Source organism: Erigeron canadensis, chromosome 4 (genome assembly GCF_010389155.1).
Source record: "Erigeron canadensis isolate Cc75 chromosome 4, C_canadensis_v1, whole genome shotgun sequence".
In the NCBI taxonomy this organism is placed as follows: Eukaryota; Viridiplantae; Streptophyta; class Magnoliopsida; order Asterales; family Asteraceae; genus Erigeron; species Erigeron canadensis.
In genome coordinates, this window is record NC_057764.1 from 8,842,248 (window position 1) to 8,858,614 (window position 16,367).

Genomic DNA, 16,367 nt, shown 5'->3' on the forward strand with positions numbered 1-16,367 from the left:
CGCCTCCGGTTATGGAGGGAGCTGAGGACGTTGAGATGGGGGATGCTCCACAGGAGCAGCCTAGGAGGCGGGCTCCAACAGGTATTGATTTTACGTCTCTTCAGTCTGTGGTAGAGAGGATGTATGCTGATCAGCAGGCTTTCCACGGTCGTATGGATAGTTTTAGGGAGCAGGTTGGCGGGGATATGACTATGATGGGTTCTGGACTTGGGAGAGTCGTATATGATTCGCGCCGTTACCAGCCCATGTGGGAGGCGCAGTTGAGAGGGCAGGATTTTAGCCCACCCATGGATCTTCCAGATTATCGTCATCCCGCCATGTTTATCCCACATCAGCGAGTTGGTGGGGGTTTCTACTTTCCTCCCGAGCATGTGGTTGAGGCGCAGTTGAGAGGGCAGTGGACCCGATCGTTTGTAATATAGCTAAGAGGTAAGTCTGAGTTCGTTCTCAGAGACTGTGAAATGATTAGTTGCTTTTAAAATGGTTTGAAAAACGGGTGTTGCTTCGAAATTCCTCTTTGACAATTAAATAAATTGGTTTGCAAAATGATTGCATAAATTTAAAAGAAAAGTTCAGACAAGATAATTAAAAGTCATCCACCTTGACTTCCCTTGACTTCAAATGTGATTGTATTTGATGAAGAACAAATTCTCTAGAGTTTAAAAGATAATCGTGACAAGATTAAACTACTCACGTGGTACCACCAACCGTGAACAAATTATCGGATCACCTAACTACTAGTCGAATTACCAAAGCCGGTACCACCAAAACCAAGGCAATTCTTCTAACAATCAGTTTTATTGACCATCGAATTATCAATTGAACCTATGTGACAATAACGTGGTACCACTAACCGATATCAATCACGTTGACAAAATTAATCTTTTCTTAAAATGATATTCACTATCATACTATGAACTAGTGATAATTACTTATAGACAAGTAACCGTTTTAAAATCACATACGCATTCAACTGGTACCACCACCGAAGAATCATATGCAACCAATATCGAGATTAATTAATGAAAAGAATTAAGATCATTAAGATCTCAGAACAATGATAATTAAATAAACCCTTTTGAATTAAGAATATTGCAATCACATTATCCGTCTCGTTTCATCAAGGTGGATGATTAAACAGTTAGCCACTCATGATCAATTCAAAATATTGAATAAAATAGATGAGAAACATAATGTACCAATTGTTTAAAAAAAATAAAATTGCAAGACAATAATGTAGATACGATCTAGATGGGTGCCCGTAATATCTTCGATGAGTTCGCCTAAGTGAAACACTTGATTGGAAAAGGAAGAATCCTGATAGAGCAGCTCCTAGAAAGAGTTTGGATACCCCAATTTTTGACTTAGGGTTTTCTATTTATACTTCCTCAAAAATCTGATGCAGAAACAAAACAAGGTCTGTTTCCCCGTGCACCCACTGCGGCGCAGTGGGTCTTGACTTCTCCCACTGCGGCGTAGTGGGATATTGGTCGACTTGACTTCAGCTGACTGCGGCGCAGTGGCTCGTGTGACCACCACTGCTGCGCAGTACGAATCCACGGCTGCGCAGTACGAATCCACGGCCTCCTTTCACCTTCCCTTGACTGCGGCACAGTCATTCTGTTGCCCTCCCCACTACGGCGCAGTGGGGGGGTTTGTCCATTTATTTCCGTGGATCAGGTGACGGTTTTGGTTTGTTTGCTTCGTAAATACGTCCCTTTCTTAGGCTCTTGGATTTATTCAGGGTAAAGGTTTTCATTTTGATGCCTTGCACTAAGATGTGCGTGTTTGAGGTATATCTAAGCCATTTTCGGGTTCTTTTCTTCATAAAGAGTATACCGGTGATGTGTTGATTCTAGAACCTGGCCTGGTGATCGTGACTAGTACATTAGATGACGAATTGGCATTTTAGGTTTGACCTATACTTTTTCTTTTCCTTCTTTTCAATTTTCTTTTGTATATCCATACCCTTATACAACCTTATACACTCATACATACAATTTTTCACTTTTCCTTGTACATTTACACACTTACACATCCTTGTAACTTTACAACTCCATTGTAAATTCCCATTTATACTTGTAAACTATACCTTACTATACCGATAGTCTAATGGGGGATCATTGATTGTCATTGGTTTGTTTAGGTAGTTTAGGAGAGCTTTAACGAATTGTCTAGAAGGTTATTCTTGTCTATAAGGATATGTCATTTGGTCGAGTTATTGAAGATATCTTGGATTGTTTAAACAAAGAATGTGAAGTAATTAGACATAATTCATCATTGTAAGAGGGTACTTGCTAGTAGAGTAAAAGTAGTTCAAAAAGAATAAAAAGAGAGAAAAATCGAAAAACAGAAAAAATAATAAAAAAAGGAAGAAAAAGAACTTGGGCTACTGGTAAGTATTTCTCGAATTTTTATATGTTAGAAGATTTGTTGTATATTTATGGAAGACTTAGTGGATTGAAGTTGTTTGAAGTTGATACACCACAATGGTGTCGGGTTTTGCTTGACTGATTTGGGGTTGTGTTCGCGGGATGGCAGCTTTGGGTTGGTGGTTTGTTGGCAATCAATAGTATGGGTTTATATTAGACTATTTTGTACACTTAACATATACATTATATCCATTTTCATTTTCTCACCATTATCATCAACTTTCATCCCTCAATTCAATTTTACATATTCATATACATAGCTTTAGTTTAACTATACACTCACCTTTAATGTCTATTTTGACAATGTACTTGACTCCTTGCGCCTTAATGGTGGAGTGACGATCCTGGTTCAAGCCTATGGTAAAAGAGTATACATCACAACTGAGCTATGAGTGATTCTTCATATATTCGACCCAGAAAGTAAGTTTGTTGGAATAGAATGATATTGATAGGATCGTTTGTTTTCACTTATGCTTAGTTGATTATCGTGGCTTGCGGATTGTTCAGGTACTGTCAAACATTTCGAGTTTTCATTTAAGATTAAAACTGCTTCACCCATTTTCTGTCATTTGACATGCTTGGTGTTGCTTCTTTTTGATACTTGTCATGTGTTTGATAGTTTGATTGTCAAGGATTACTTTTTCTTAAATTCTAGATTTGCTTAAGGAAAAGCAATGTTCAAGTGTGGGGGGATTTGATGTTACTAATTTATACTCATTACCCACATCATTATTCGCCATTTTAATATATGTTTTTAGTTATTTTTTGTATGCATTTGGCGCGTTTATGGTGTTTGTTAGTGTTTACAGGCTCTAGACAGGTTACGCGTCCAACTGGTACATTTTCAGTTGATTATTGGCCCGGAAATACGTTATGTTGATGAGAGTCGATTTGAATGGACGAGGCGGCAGAGCTTAGCAAGTAATCGAGACCAAAACAAGTTGGTCCTGTACAAGCTCTTGACTGCACCGCAGTGGGAATGCACAAGCCCACTGCGCCGCAGTCCTGATCCACGGAAATAAATGGACAAACCCCCCCACTGCGCCGCAGTGGGGAGGGCAACAGAATGACTGTGCCGCAGTCAAGGGAAGGTGAAAGGAAGCCGTGGATTCGTACTGCGCAGCAGTGGTGGTCACACGAGCCACTGCGCCGCAGTCAGCTGAAGTCAAGTCGACCAATATCCCACTACGCCGCAGTGGGAGAAGTCAAGACCCACTGCGCCGCAGTGGGTGCACGGGGAAACAGACCTTGTTTTGTTTCTGCATCAGATTTTTGAGGAAGTATAAATAGAAAACCCTAAGTCAAAAATGGGGGTATCCAAACTCTTTCTAGGAGCTGCTCTATCAGGATTCTTCCTTTTCCAATCAAGTGTTTCACTTAGGCGAACTCATCGAAGATATTACGGGCACCCATCTAGATCGTATCTACATTATTGTCTTGCAATTTTATTTTTTTTAACAATTGGTACATTATGTTTCTCATCTATTTTATTCAATATTTTGAATTGATCATGAGTGGCTAACTGTTTAATCATCCACCTTGATGAAACGAGACGGATAATGTGATTGCAATATTCTTAATTCAAAAGGGTTTATTTAATTATCATTGTTCTGAGATCTTAATGATCTTAATTCTTTTCATTAATTAATCTCGATATTGGTTGCATATGATTCTTCGGTGGTGGTACCAGTTGAATGCGTATGTGATTTTAAAACGGTTACTTGTCTATAAGTAATTATCACTAGTTCATAGTATGATAGTGAATATCATTTTAAGAAAGATTAATTTTGTCAACGTGATTGATATCGGTTAGTGGTACCACGTTATTGTCACATAGGTTCAATTGATAATTCGATGGTCAATAAAACTGATTGTTAGAAGAATTGCCTTGGTTTTGGTGGTACCGGCTTTGGTAATTCGACTAGTAGTTAGGTGATCCGATAATTTGTTCACGGTTGGTGGTACCACGTGAGTAGTTTAATCTTGTCACGATTATCTTTTAAACTCTAGAGAATTTGTTCTTCATCAAATACAATCACATTTGAAGTCAAGGGAAGTCAAGGTGGATGACTTTTAATTATCTTGTCTGAACTTTTCTTTTAAATTTATGCAATCATTTTGCAAACCAATTTATTTAATTGTCAAAGAGGAATTTCGAAGCAACACCCGTTTTTCAAACCATTTTAAAAGCAACTAATCATTTCACAGTCTCTGAGAACGAACTCAGACTTACCTCTTAGCTATATTACAAACGATCGGGTCCACTGCCCGTGAGTGCGTAGTAGTGAGTTCTTTGGTAGTTTTAGTTTATAAATTTAAAGCTCGATTTTGCACATTAGGTTGTTTAGATACTTACTTTGTAATATCTTGTTCCGCAACAACCTTGTATTTTATTTAACATCAATAAATAAAATACACTTGAAAATTACATAGTGTCTCACCATTTACTTTACTTGCTTATCTTTATATTGCTTAAGTACGTATTACGTTATATATATTCTTGTATTTATATTTATCGTAATACTAGTCCAATCTAGTGCGTAGTTGACTTGTTATATTCTACACTTGTGGGTTAAACTATCGAGTGAGGGACTTCACAAAATTATTAATATTTATAAAGTTTATTACTAATTTTCAAAAATAATATTTTATAAAAATTTTAACAATATATATAATTTTTTATAAAAAATATTATATAAATATTATTCTATAAAAATTTAAAAAAATTTATATATAAATTTTTAAAAGTATTATTTTATAAAAAAAATTCAATAATACATATAAATTTTCAAAATAAAATTAATATTTAATTTTATAACACAATTTTTATTTTGTAACATGTATTAATATTGCTAATTAAAAATATATATTTTAACTTTTATTATTAATATTATATTATATATATATATATGGCTACTACTATAAAGAGAAAAAAATAAGGTTACTTTTGATCTAAGCCATTAAAAATAAACCTACAAATCAATCTCCACCATCTAAATTGAAAGTCAACTATGATATCTAATTATGGTAAATCTTTTTTGATATTTAATGTAACTATTATTATTTTACGTGAAGTTAGTTATTAACTTTTTAAGAATGTTCTAATGATAGGTGGAGGTAACAAAAGCTTTTGAGAAAAACGTTCCAGCATGCCTGGGGTGTTTTAACAAATGCATAACATTCTAACATAGATATTGTATATAGGATTTCATTAATATTTATGATGTTTTTAGTGTATAGATAGAAAACATAAACTTGAAGACTTTAACTAAGTTTTAGGGTATGTTTGGTAGAAAAGATTCGAGCTAGGACTGTAGCTAGGAGTTTGGAACTAAAGCTTGATGATGTGGCTAGGAGCTAAAGCTTGATGATGTGGCTAGGAGCTAGAACTTCTATTTCAACCATTCTTACACAATGTTTTATTTTAAAGACATTTTAGGGGCTTTTAGGAGCTTTTTTGAGCTGAGACTTTTAATCTCAAATGCACATCCAAACAAGTCTATCTTCTTTAAAAGAGTTATTTTTTAAAAACTTAGGATTTTGAAGCTCCTAACTAAAACCCCCCTAAAATCCTCATACATGTTTTTTTTTCCAGAATATAATGGTCTTACGTTTTAACAATTTATGATAAAAATCAGCACTATTAGTAGTATGATACAATGTAATCATAATAAAAGAAAAGAATAAAAATGGAAGGGATAGTGATTGTATATGTTAAAAAAAGATAGTGATTGTATTAAAGGACCGATGGAGTGTGAGGTGGAATATATATATATATATATATATAGGGGGAAGTGAGTATGGGGTTGTGCCTCATCTAAGCTTAGATGAGGAACCACTCACATTTGGTTTTTATAATCATGAAAATCATGGGAAGACCATGTATTTGTTTTAAATTCAAACAAATAATAAAGTATTTGTTTGTGAGGGGTTCCCCATCTAAGTTTAGATGGGGAACAACCCCATACTCACTTTTTCCATATATATATATATATATATATTTAAACAACGAGTTATTTGTTAGTGGTTAGCATTTGAGACATCACATATACCTAGGATGAAATTCAAGACTCTCGAACCCTTCCCTCCTTTAATAATTCACTCCTACAAATGTAAAAAAGTAAGATTCAAACCCTGGTAAAATTTTTCAAGATCCAATAGCTTACCAATGGATCAAAACTCATTAAATATGATGGTTAAGATCCAAGACCTTAACCATTTTATATACTTCTATATTTATGGTAACATGATACTCATATTTACAGTATATCAAAAAGGTACATATGCTAATTTACGAGGACCATAAGTGTCATAGGCCAAATGGTTTTGTCAGCTTTATTGTAAACTAGGAATTACATGTCTCCCGATGGGCGACGTAAGGTTTTGAAGCGTTTATGTTTATTGGTAGGGAAAAAAACCACAAATTTATGAGCGATAAAAAATATTGAAAACTAAATGTTAAAAAAATACAAAAAAAATATACTGAAGAAAACCAAAAAGACAAAAAAGAATACGAAAACTAAATGAGAAGGATATATAAAAAAATGTTACATTTGAAAAAATAATAAAAACCAAATGTTTAAAAAAGTACGAATGATATATAATACAACAAAAAAAATTTTAAAAAAGAAACAAAAAAAAAGTACATACCAAAATATATAATATTTTAAAAAGTTATAAAAAAATTAAATGTAATAAAGGTATAAAAAACAAAATATTAGAAAAGTTTAAAAAACCATAAATTATATAAAGTTAGGGGGTTGAAATAATAAAAAAGAAACAGGAAGGACAAAAAAGTAAAAAAAAAAAAAAAGAGGGGCCAAAGTGTCAATATTTATTATTAAAGGGGGGGGGGGGGGGTTGAACCCGTGACCTCCGGGCATAGACACCAACCACTCTACCAAGTCTGTTCTTTGTTTCATATTTGCTAAATCTCTTATTTATATTTAAAATGCAGATAAAGACAAAAAAAATATTGTTCACAGGATACTCCTTTATTATAGTATGTAATAAATTCAAAGATACAATAATTGGATTTGATTCATAACTAAATACTCATATCAAAGTTAATGATAAAATGTTCTCGAAAAAAAATAATAAACTAATAATAAGAACAAATCCTATAAGCTAAAAACAGAATAAAGAATTGACAGCGGCATGGAATGTTATATGTTTGAAATTTGTCAAAAGTAAGTGGAGAAACTACATCTTGTAATTTATGTGTGAGAATTGTAAGACACTAGACATTAGTTTTATGGATGTACATTCTGGGTACTAAACTGTACATGGGAACTAAGGGTTTTCACCATTTTACTTTTTTTCATTCAATATCAAATGGGTATAAGGCTAAAAGGATTTTAAAAACATAAATAAAATAACGAATCCCTGATTATATTAAGTAAAAAGTTTAAGAAAAACCAGATAAATATATATAGTAAGTAAAAGGATTTCAAAAAAACAAAAATAAAGTTAAAGAATCCCCGATTACTTTTGGCCTCAATACCCAATAAGTCAGAATTTAGCAGCTCTAGGTCCAGGTTTGGGAGTGAGAATTTTAATCGGGTTCGAATTTGAAATTACCTAAATACGACCCATTGGTAAGGATAGGGGTAATGTGGTAGAATTATTATCCTTCAAATTTAATAATTTAAGACCTGTTTATATGCTTTATAGCAATGCTGTCAATCAGGTAGACTCAGGTGTAATTGGTGGGTTGAGAATCTTTGGCCCAAACCCAATCCATTAAAAGTTTCATGGTAAAAAATTCAATCCAGCGACCCCCTGATTAATACATGGGTTGGCGAGTTGACTTGTCAAATAAAATGGTTTCATTCAAGTAGGCTTAATGTTAATGCATTTAAGTAGGTTGGTTTTAAATCAAGTGAGTTAAATGAATTGTTTTTTAGGTCAAGTGGGTTGCCAAGTTGGCAGGTGAAATGTTATGGTTTTAGGTAGAGTTCGTCGGTAATAATTAGGATTTTTGGATTGACGGGTTGGCCTGACAACCTTGGTAGAGTTGGGGAATTAACATACAGAAAAACTTGAACCCTAACTCGACCCATTATAAATTTCAATTTAGAACCTGGATCTATACGGGTTAATTAGGGTGGCGTTGAGTCGACTTGATTAATTAATGGGTTGGAAGGTTGACAGGTCAGATAGGCTGCTTTGGGCTCAAATGACTTACATGTTAATGCTTTCAAGTGGGTAGATTTTAGGTCATGGTCAAATTGGTAGTTTTTAGGTTAAAAGAGATAACAGGTTAAATTGATTGGTTTTAGTTAAGTTAGTCAAATGAGTTGTTTCGAATCAAATGAGTTAGCGGGCTGGTAAATCATATGAGTTATTTTTGGGTTAGTTGTTTTTGGTAAGTTGGATTTTGAGTTAAATCAAGTATTGATAGCTTTATAATGTTAGGGTGTTGAAAACATTTTATATGCAACTGATTACAAAAATAATATTCATGGTTTCATACACATAACTCATTTGTAAACTCTTAGCTCAATATCTAATCTTGTATAATGTATCATGTTATTAGGACCATGCAATGTTTTTTGATCCAGATTTCGTCACGTAAGCGATAATTTTTTTCTTTAATTCTATTATTTGTTTTATTTTATTTTTATTCTAATAATGATGAACTAACTCAAATAAAGTTTTCATAAACTATAAAATATATAAATATTTGTTTAACCCGGTCAATGATCGGGTATAGATTTAGTATATATATTGTTGGTAGAGCTAAGAGAAAAAAATAGTTTAAACTTTTAATCTAAGCTATTAAAAATAAATAGCAAATTAATCCTAGCCATTCAAATAAAAAGTCAAACCATACATGTTATAAACTTGGTATGCCTTCAAATATATTAAAAATACTACAACTTGTGAAATTCAAATTCAAATCAATAATAAAAAAAAGTGATACTTTTACTTGTGATTTAACTTGCTATACTACAAATCATTTTTAATGACCATTTAGTCCTTAACATTTATTAAGACTTTTTACTTTTAATGATAAATTTTAATTCGTTTAATTATTTGACTTTTTCACTGCATACAAACTTATTTACCCTACTCTTTTACTTGTTAAATCTTGCCGCACGTCAACATGTAACTTATAGATCGTTATAGGATGTATATGCATTACCATTAAAATATTTATTTTATATTAGAAATTGCATTTTCATGTTTAATTCTTAGTTCATGATTAAGCACAGTTACTTTTTGAGATAACATCTCATTTTCGTACACTAGTGTTGATTCAATGAGGTTTTCTTTTCAAATTGTTGATAAACAAACATCCACAGTTCCACACTAATGACTAACTTTTTGTTTTTGTTACAACACGATTATGACGTATTAAATATTCATAGTCATAAAAGCATATAGAGATGTGCTAAGTGCCAGAACCATATATAATGAAAGTAACAATTTTGAGTTGTAAAACTAATTTAACTTACCATTCGTAATATTAATAACATACCTTTTTCGTATTACACCTTTAATTGAGGTAGGATTTTAACACAAAGGGCCGGTATAAGGTAACAGTGCGTGAAAACATCAAATAATTAAAAGAGTTATAATCTATCATTAATGTCAAGAGAGTGTTAATAAACGTTAAGGGCAAAATTGTCATTAAAAAAGAATTGTAGTACAAGAAGTAAAATTGTAAGTGAAAAAATCACCTCCCATAAAAAAATGCCCTCCATATCCCCACCACTATTTTTTGGTATCTCGACCACCACTACTGTCGCTGCAAAAAGTGAAAAAAGTGCGGGCCATCATATCTATAATGGTAAATATGACAGAATAAAAGCGGGCCTCCTGTCAGGGTCGCTGCAAAAAGTCTGATCAGGTTACCAAAAAAGTGGTCGGGTTACCAGGTGCCTAAAAAAAACTGCCAAAAAACTTATAATCTCTTCACGTTTTTGATGTATGCATGGCAATATTGCATTATGGCAAGTTGTTAAAACTATAAATTGTTATACATCTTAAGTCCGAATTTTTTTTTCTATTATTAACACTAAGTTACTCTAATTAATAGTTAAGTTACTCTTATTAGTTTTTTTAAAAAAAACGTTAAGGCTATATGGAAATATGAGGTTCTATTATTATATTATTATTATTATTATTTAAAACTAGATGTATGCTCGCGCAATGCGACGGCGATGGTGGTAGCGATGACAACAATAGTGGTGGCGGCGACGGTGGTGGCTCGGAATGTAAAATGAATTTATGTAAGAATTGTTCGTGTGCTTTATTTATGAGTTGGATGATATATGTTGTAAATTATTTCATTAAGAGTATTATAGGTATATTAGACGAAGACGTATAAATCAGTACATAAAAAAGAAAAAAGAGTAGTTTGTTTTATATATTTATATTTACAAAGAAAAAAGATAAATGGGTAAAAATTGAACTCTCTGGTTCCATATACCATCTTGGTACTCAGAGCGCACATCTAATAATCATCTTCACACATGAAGCATAAAATATATTTTTTTCATTTACATTCGATAATGTTTCAACACTTTAATGCATGAATAAATATACTTTATATAAAACAATAACTAAAATAAATATAACTATAACTATAATATAAATATAACGGGTTCGAGTTAGCGGGTTACAAATATCCAACCCAATCCTGACGTGTTATCAAAATCGAGTTGGAAATCATAACCCAAAGTTGTCTACCCGTCAACCTATATTCAACCACCAACCCAAAAAAAAAATCTGGTTGGTGAGCTGATTTCAAGTTATATGGATAGGTCATGGTTAGTCGGTTGATTTTGGTCACATGAGTTGTTGGTTTCACGCGTTAAATGGGTTGGTAAGTTGATCTCAAGTCATATGGGTTGATTTCAAGTCAAATGGGTTGTGGGTTCTTAGATCAAATGAGTTGAGGAGTTGACCTATTAACAAACACGAGAGTAAGTACCCGCGTGTTGCGGCGGTGAGATGGTAGGGGTGATAGCTAGATCATAGAGTGTGATATGTCATAGAGTATGATAGTCAAATGCCTTAGCCGTACGGGCTCTACCATCAGATTTAAAAATTCGTCGAAAGCATATCGAATGACATCTCTAATGAAAGAGCATAAAATTTTAAGAACACCCATATAATTTTTGTAATTTATCGATGTACGGTTTTTGAGATAAATGATTTTGAATGGATTGGAGGAAAAAATGATTTATGCAGGATAGAGAAAAGAAATGATTAGTTGAGATTTGAGGAGAGAAAAAGGGTATTATAGTTATTTTAGGTAAATATAGAATAAATAAATGAACATTTTGGGAAAGTAAATGTTGAAACTTAAAATTTAGACATGGACTTTTTGCTTTATAATATAGTATAGATTATATTACTTTAAATATAAATATTTTTGGGCTGGAGGGTTGACTTATTAACCCAAAAACAACTCGAACCCGACCCAAAAAAATCAAGTTGGTGGGATATTAGATCGAGATTCTACAACCCTAATCCAATATTCCAGGTCGGATCCAAGCAGAATTTCGAGTAAGATCGAGTATTGGCAATCTTAAAATATATCAAACCGACTCTAAATATGTTACATCAAAAACTGTACAAAATGTAAGAGTTTATTTTAACAATTTCATAAAATCTTATTTTTGGGTAAACGGATCCTAAATTACTTGGTAACCCGGTCACCGACCGGGTATTAATCTAGTTATAATTAATATTATGAATTCCGTTCAATTCTGGTCAACCAAACATAAAAAATAATATAAATCAATCAAATTTCAATTCCATCATATTCCAATCCATTCAGATTCTAATTTCATCAAATTCCAATTCCTTTAACAGGTTCCAATTCCTTCAAAAAAAAATTTGTGAACCAAACGCCTCTTAGTAGTATGTTGGCCTGGATCAAAGTAAAGAACACTAGTAATAGATGGAGATGGACAGGGGAAAAGAGGCGACTTTTGTTTAGAGTAGGGACAAACTACAATGATCGTTTTATTTTTGCTTCACCGAAGTGGATTAGCAGAGACTGCTACTTGTTTATGTGGAGAGTTTATATGGATCGATTACCTACCATGGCTGCCCTCAAGAGCAAGAATGTGATTTTTGATGGGATCGACCTCATGTTGTGTGATACAACTGAAGAGACCTTGGAGCATATCCTATGTGTATGTGATTTGGCTAGCTCTATTTAATACATGATCGGTATATGGTGCAATGTCAGGCCACGGTTGTTTTTCTCTAGCAATGATCTTTTCGGAATTGAAGAACACTTGGGATTAGGAGGAACTAAGAAGACGATATTTAAAGGTATTGTTTCTGTGACATGTTGGTGCCTTTGGCGTGCTAAGAATAATAGAAGGTTTAATGACGAAGAGACAAGTGGTGACAAGGTCTTCCAGGAGATAAAGGCGACTAGTTATTTTTGGTTCAAAAATAGATCAAGAGGATGTTCGGTAAGCTTGGATAGCTGGAATCGTTTTGAGATGTAAATAATTGCCTTGTAAATACTTGTTGCCACCCCAAGTTTTGGTGGGTGTTTGGCGTTTTGTGAACAAAAGTTATTTTTCAAAAAAAAAACAAAACTTTTGTCATATTAATGTCTCGTCATGAATGACAGAGGCAGCATGGGGCAGTGGGTCACCTGCCCCTACTGTAATTTTACTACAATGTAATTTTTCACAATATAAATGGTATATTTATAATTATTTTCTAAAAGTAATAAAAAATAAGTAGAAAATAAATACAAATGTTACATTCGTTGTCACAAGCTTATTCTTTAAAAGTCATTGGTCATCGAAACAGTAATTTTTAGATAGAAGCTGGAATCGTTTTGAGATGTAAATAATTGCCTTGTAAATACTTGTTGCCACCCCACGTTTTGGTGGGTGTTTGGCGTTTTATGAACAAAAGTTACTTTAAAAAAATAAAAAAAACGTTTGTCATATCAATGTCTCGTCATGAATGACAGAGGCAGCATGGGGCAGTGGGTCACCTGCCCCTAAAAATAAGTAGGAAATAAATACAAATGTTACCTTCGTTGTCATAAGCTTATTCTTTAAAAATCATTGGTCATCGAAACATTAATTTTGAGATAGATATTTTCATTGGGAAAATAAAAAACTTGTTTTTTTTATTTTTATTATAAAGAATGAAAAAAGATTCAAAAAAAAGTTTTTTTCTATTTGAGTATGTAAATGTGTAATACAGTAATTGTGTAGTTATTTGTAAAAAAATTAACTTCTTTCAAATTATTATATATATTTATCATAAACCACTAATAATGATAATTATAATAGTTGTGTAGAAAATATATTTTTACAAGCTATTTATTTCATAAAACGTATATTTTTGGGTTTCGTACATTATGATTGAATACGTTTTCATTTAATAAGATCTTGTCAGACACTTGTGGTCTTCATTTATTAAAAAAATGGCACTTTTACATAGAAGTGTTATACCTAGCTAGTGGAAATAAATTTATTTGAGGGTTCATTTTTTTTATTCTTAAGCTAAGGTCTATTTTTATTTTTTTTACATTTTTGGATACAATTGCCTCCTCGCATAAAATTTTTTAGCTCCGTCTCTAAATGTCGTCATCATTTGTCAACTAGTTATTTCACCAACCGACCCTATCAATAACACAATAACCTCCAAATAAAAAAACTAACAGTGAATTGGAGGATGGAATGCACACACGAATTTTAATCATCGATTAAGCAACAAACCAAATATTGAGAGGCAACCGATGATTTCTCTAGCATTACAACATTTACTACAATGATGGTTTCCATATATCAAATTATTTTATGGATTGGATTGTACTTGACTGTCTACGGTTTTATTGTAGTGTGTGTTCGGGGTAAAAGGTTTGTATATATAAATGTAGGGTTAAGTGTACGGAAATGTAATTAACTAAGGACGAAAAGTTATTGTGTGTATGAACTTACAAAATCTTTATTGTATGCATGAACCCTAATAATTTTCTATTGTATCATGAAACCGGGTAAAGGCTTATGTGGGCCCGGTTTCAACAACAAACTCAGATTTCATCTTCAACCTAACATGTTCATGTATAATTTTCAAACCCATTATATTGGGGAAAAAAATACAATGAAAGGGATCAAATTTTCAAACGCATTATATTTTATCTATACATCTATTTCAAATTATCAATCCATCTATATATATATATATATATATACAGATAGATTGTACATGGATCAATACACTTTGACCACATATTCATTCTTGATGTTTCTTTCTTTCTTTCCTTGGCTCTGTCTCTCTTTTACCAACCATATCACCAAACCCTTTTTCTTTTTTAATCTTTTTTTTTTGGGCTAAGTGCTGGAATGCAGTTAACTAATCCTGAAAAGTTATTGTGTGCACGAACTCTAGGTCGACTTTATTGTATTTAGGAAACTTGTTCAAGAGTCCCATAGTAAACAAAAGTTACCAGGTAAGAAGTTAACCAGTCACCACTTTCATGTTGACCCTTTGACTGCTTATGTGACATGCACACAATAACTTTTTGGAATTAGTTTATGCACACAATAAAAAAATTATATGAAAATAAACAAGTTTTATGTGAAGTAACCGGTCCCACATCCGTTTTATGTTCACAATAAACATAATTTCAAGTTTCCTGAATACAATAAAACCGACCTAAAGTTCGTGCACACAATAACTTTTGGTGATTAGTTGACTGCATTCCGGCGCACTTAGCCCTTCTTTTTTTATCTATTAGTAATTATTTCTTTTGATGTATTTTTTTCAAAGAAAAATGATTGAGATGATTATAGGTCCAAATTTCAAACTCAGATGATGATGATGTTCATTAAGGGATGCTGAAATGGGGTGGCCGGAAATAATGGTGGCGATAGAAGTGACGGCGGCGGCGGAGTGATGAAAAGCTGCCGAAATCAACCCCCCATATTTATCTATCTATCTTAGTTTATTGATGATTTGTTAACAAAATAAAACATTTGGGTGGGTTTTGATTTTTCGGCCACCATCGTTATTCCGTTCATCACCGCAGCACCACCATCTTCGTCCACTTGTCACCCTTCGTGGGTGTACGGGGTTTCGTTTTTATCATCAACTCCTTGAAGCCGATGAAGCCCACTCCCAAATTTCACCACCGTTCACCACTTCTTAAAACCCTTCCCTTAATTATGCCGAAGAATGCATATAAGCATATTTTACATGGGTTTCAATTTGGAAGTTTTGCTTGACTTAGCTCATTGATTATCAAATTCATGGATTGTCGATCGGATATAATCACATATATTTGTATAACTAGTTTTCAATGAAAGTGACTTTCATTAGTGAGGTGATGATTGGGTTTTGTTCTATTAAACTGACTTTGGTTCTTTGCTACAGAATATATTTTGTATAGATGTATATTTCTAATATTTAAATCAAATAATCCGCCACGTAAAAAAAAAAATTTGAAAAGTCAAAAGGGTGACCGGCTAATAAAATAGCTGGTCATTCGTGCATACCATATATGTTTTTTTTAAGTTAATACACGCAATAAAGATTCTATAACTTTATGTACACAATAACCTTTCGGCCTTAGTTAATTACATTTCGGTGCACTTAACTCATAAATGTATTATCATGATATTAAGTATTGTGGCACAACCGCCGCGCACAGCCGATAAAACTCCCATTATATAACATACGTTAGTACCATTGAATTTTCTTTACGGATTGGATTGCATATATATCTAAACTTTTGTATATTACTTGTATGAAATCTTCTCCGATAACTATTTTGCATATATGTTTTATATTCTCGTCACTTCTTACTCATGAATGAATGTTGTTGTACAACTTTATTTGTTGATCTTGTTTCAAGTAATTTTCATACGAAAGAATTAATCTGTTTGGTCATTCTTTCATTTTACTTTACATGGGTATAATTATTGTTCAAGGTGGTTA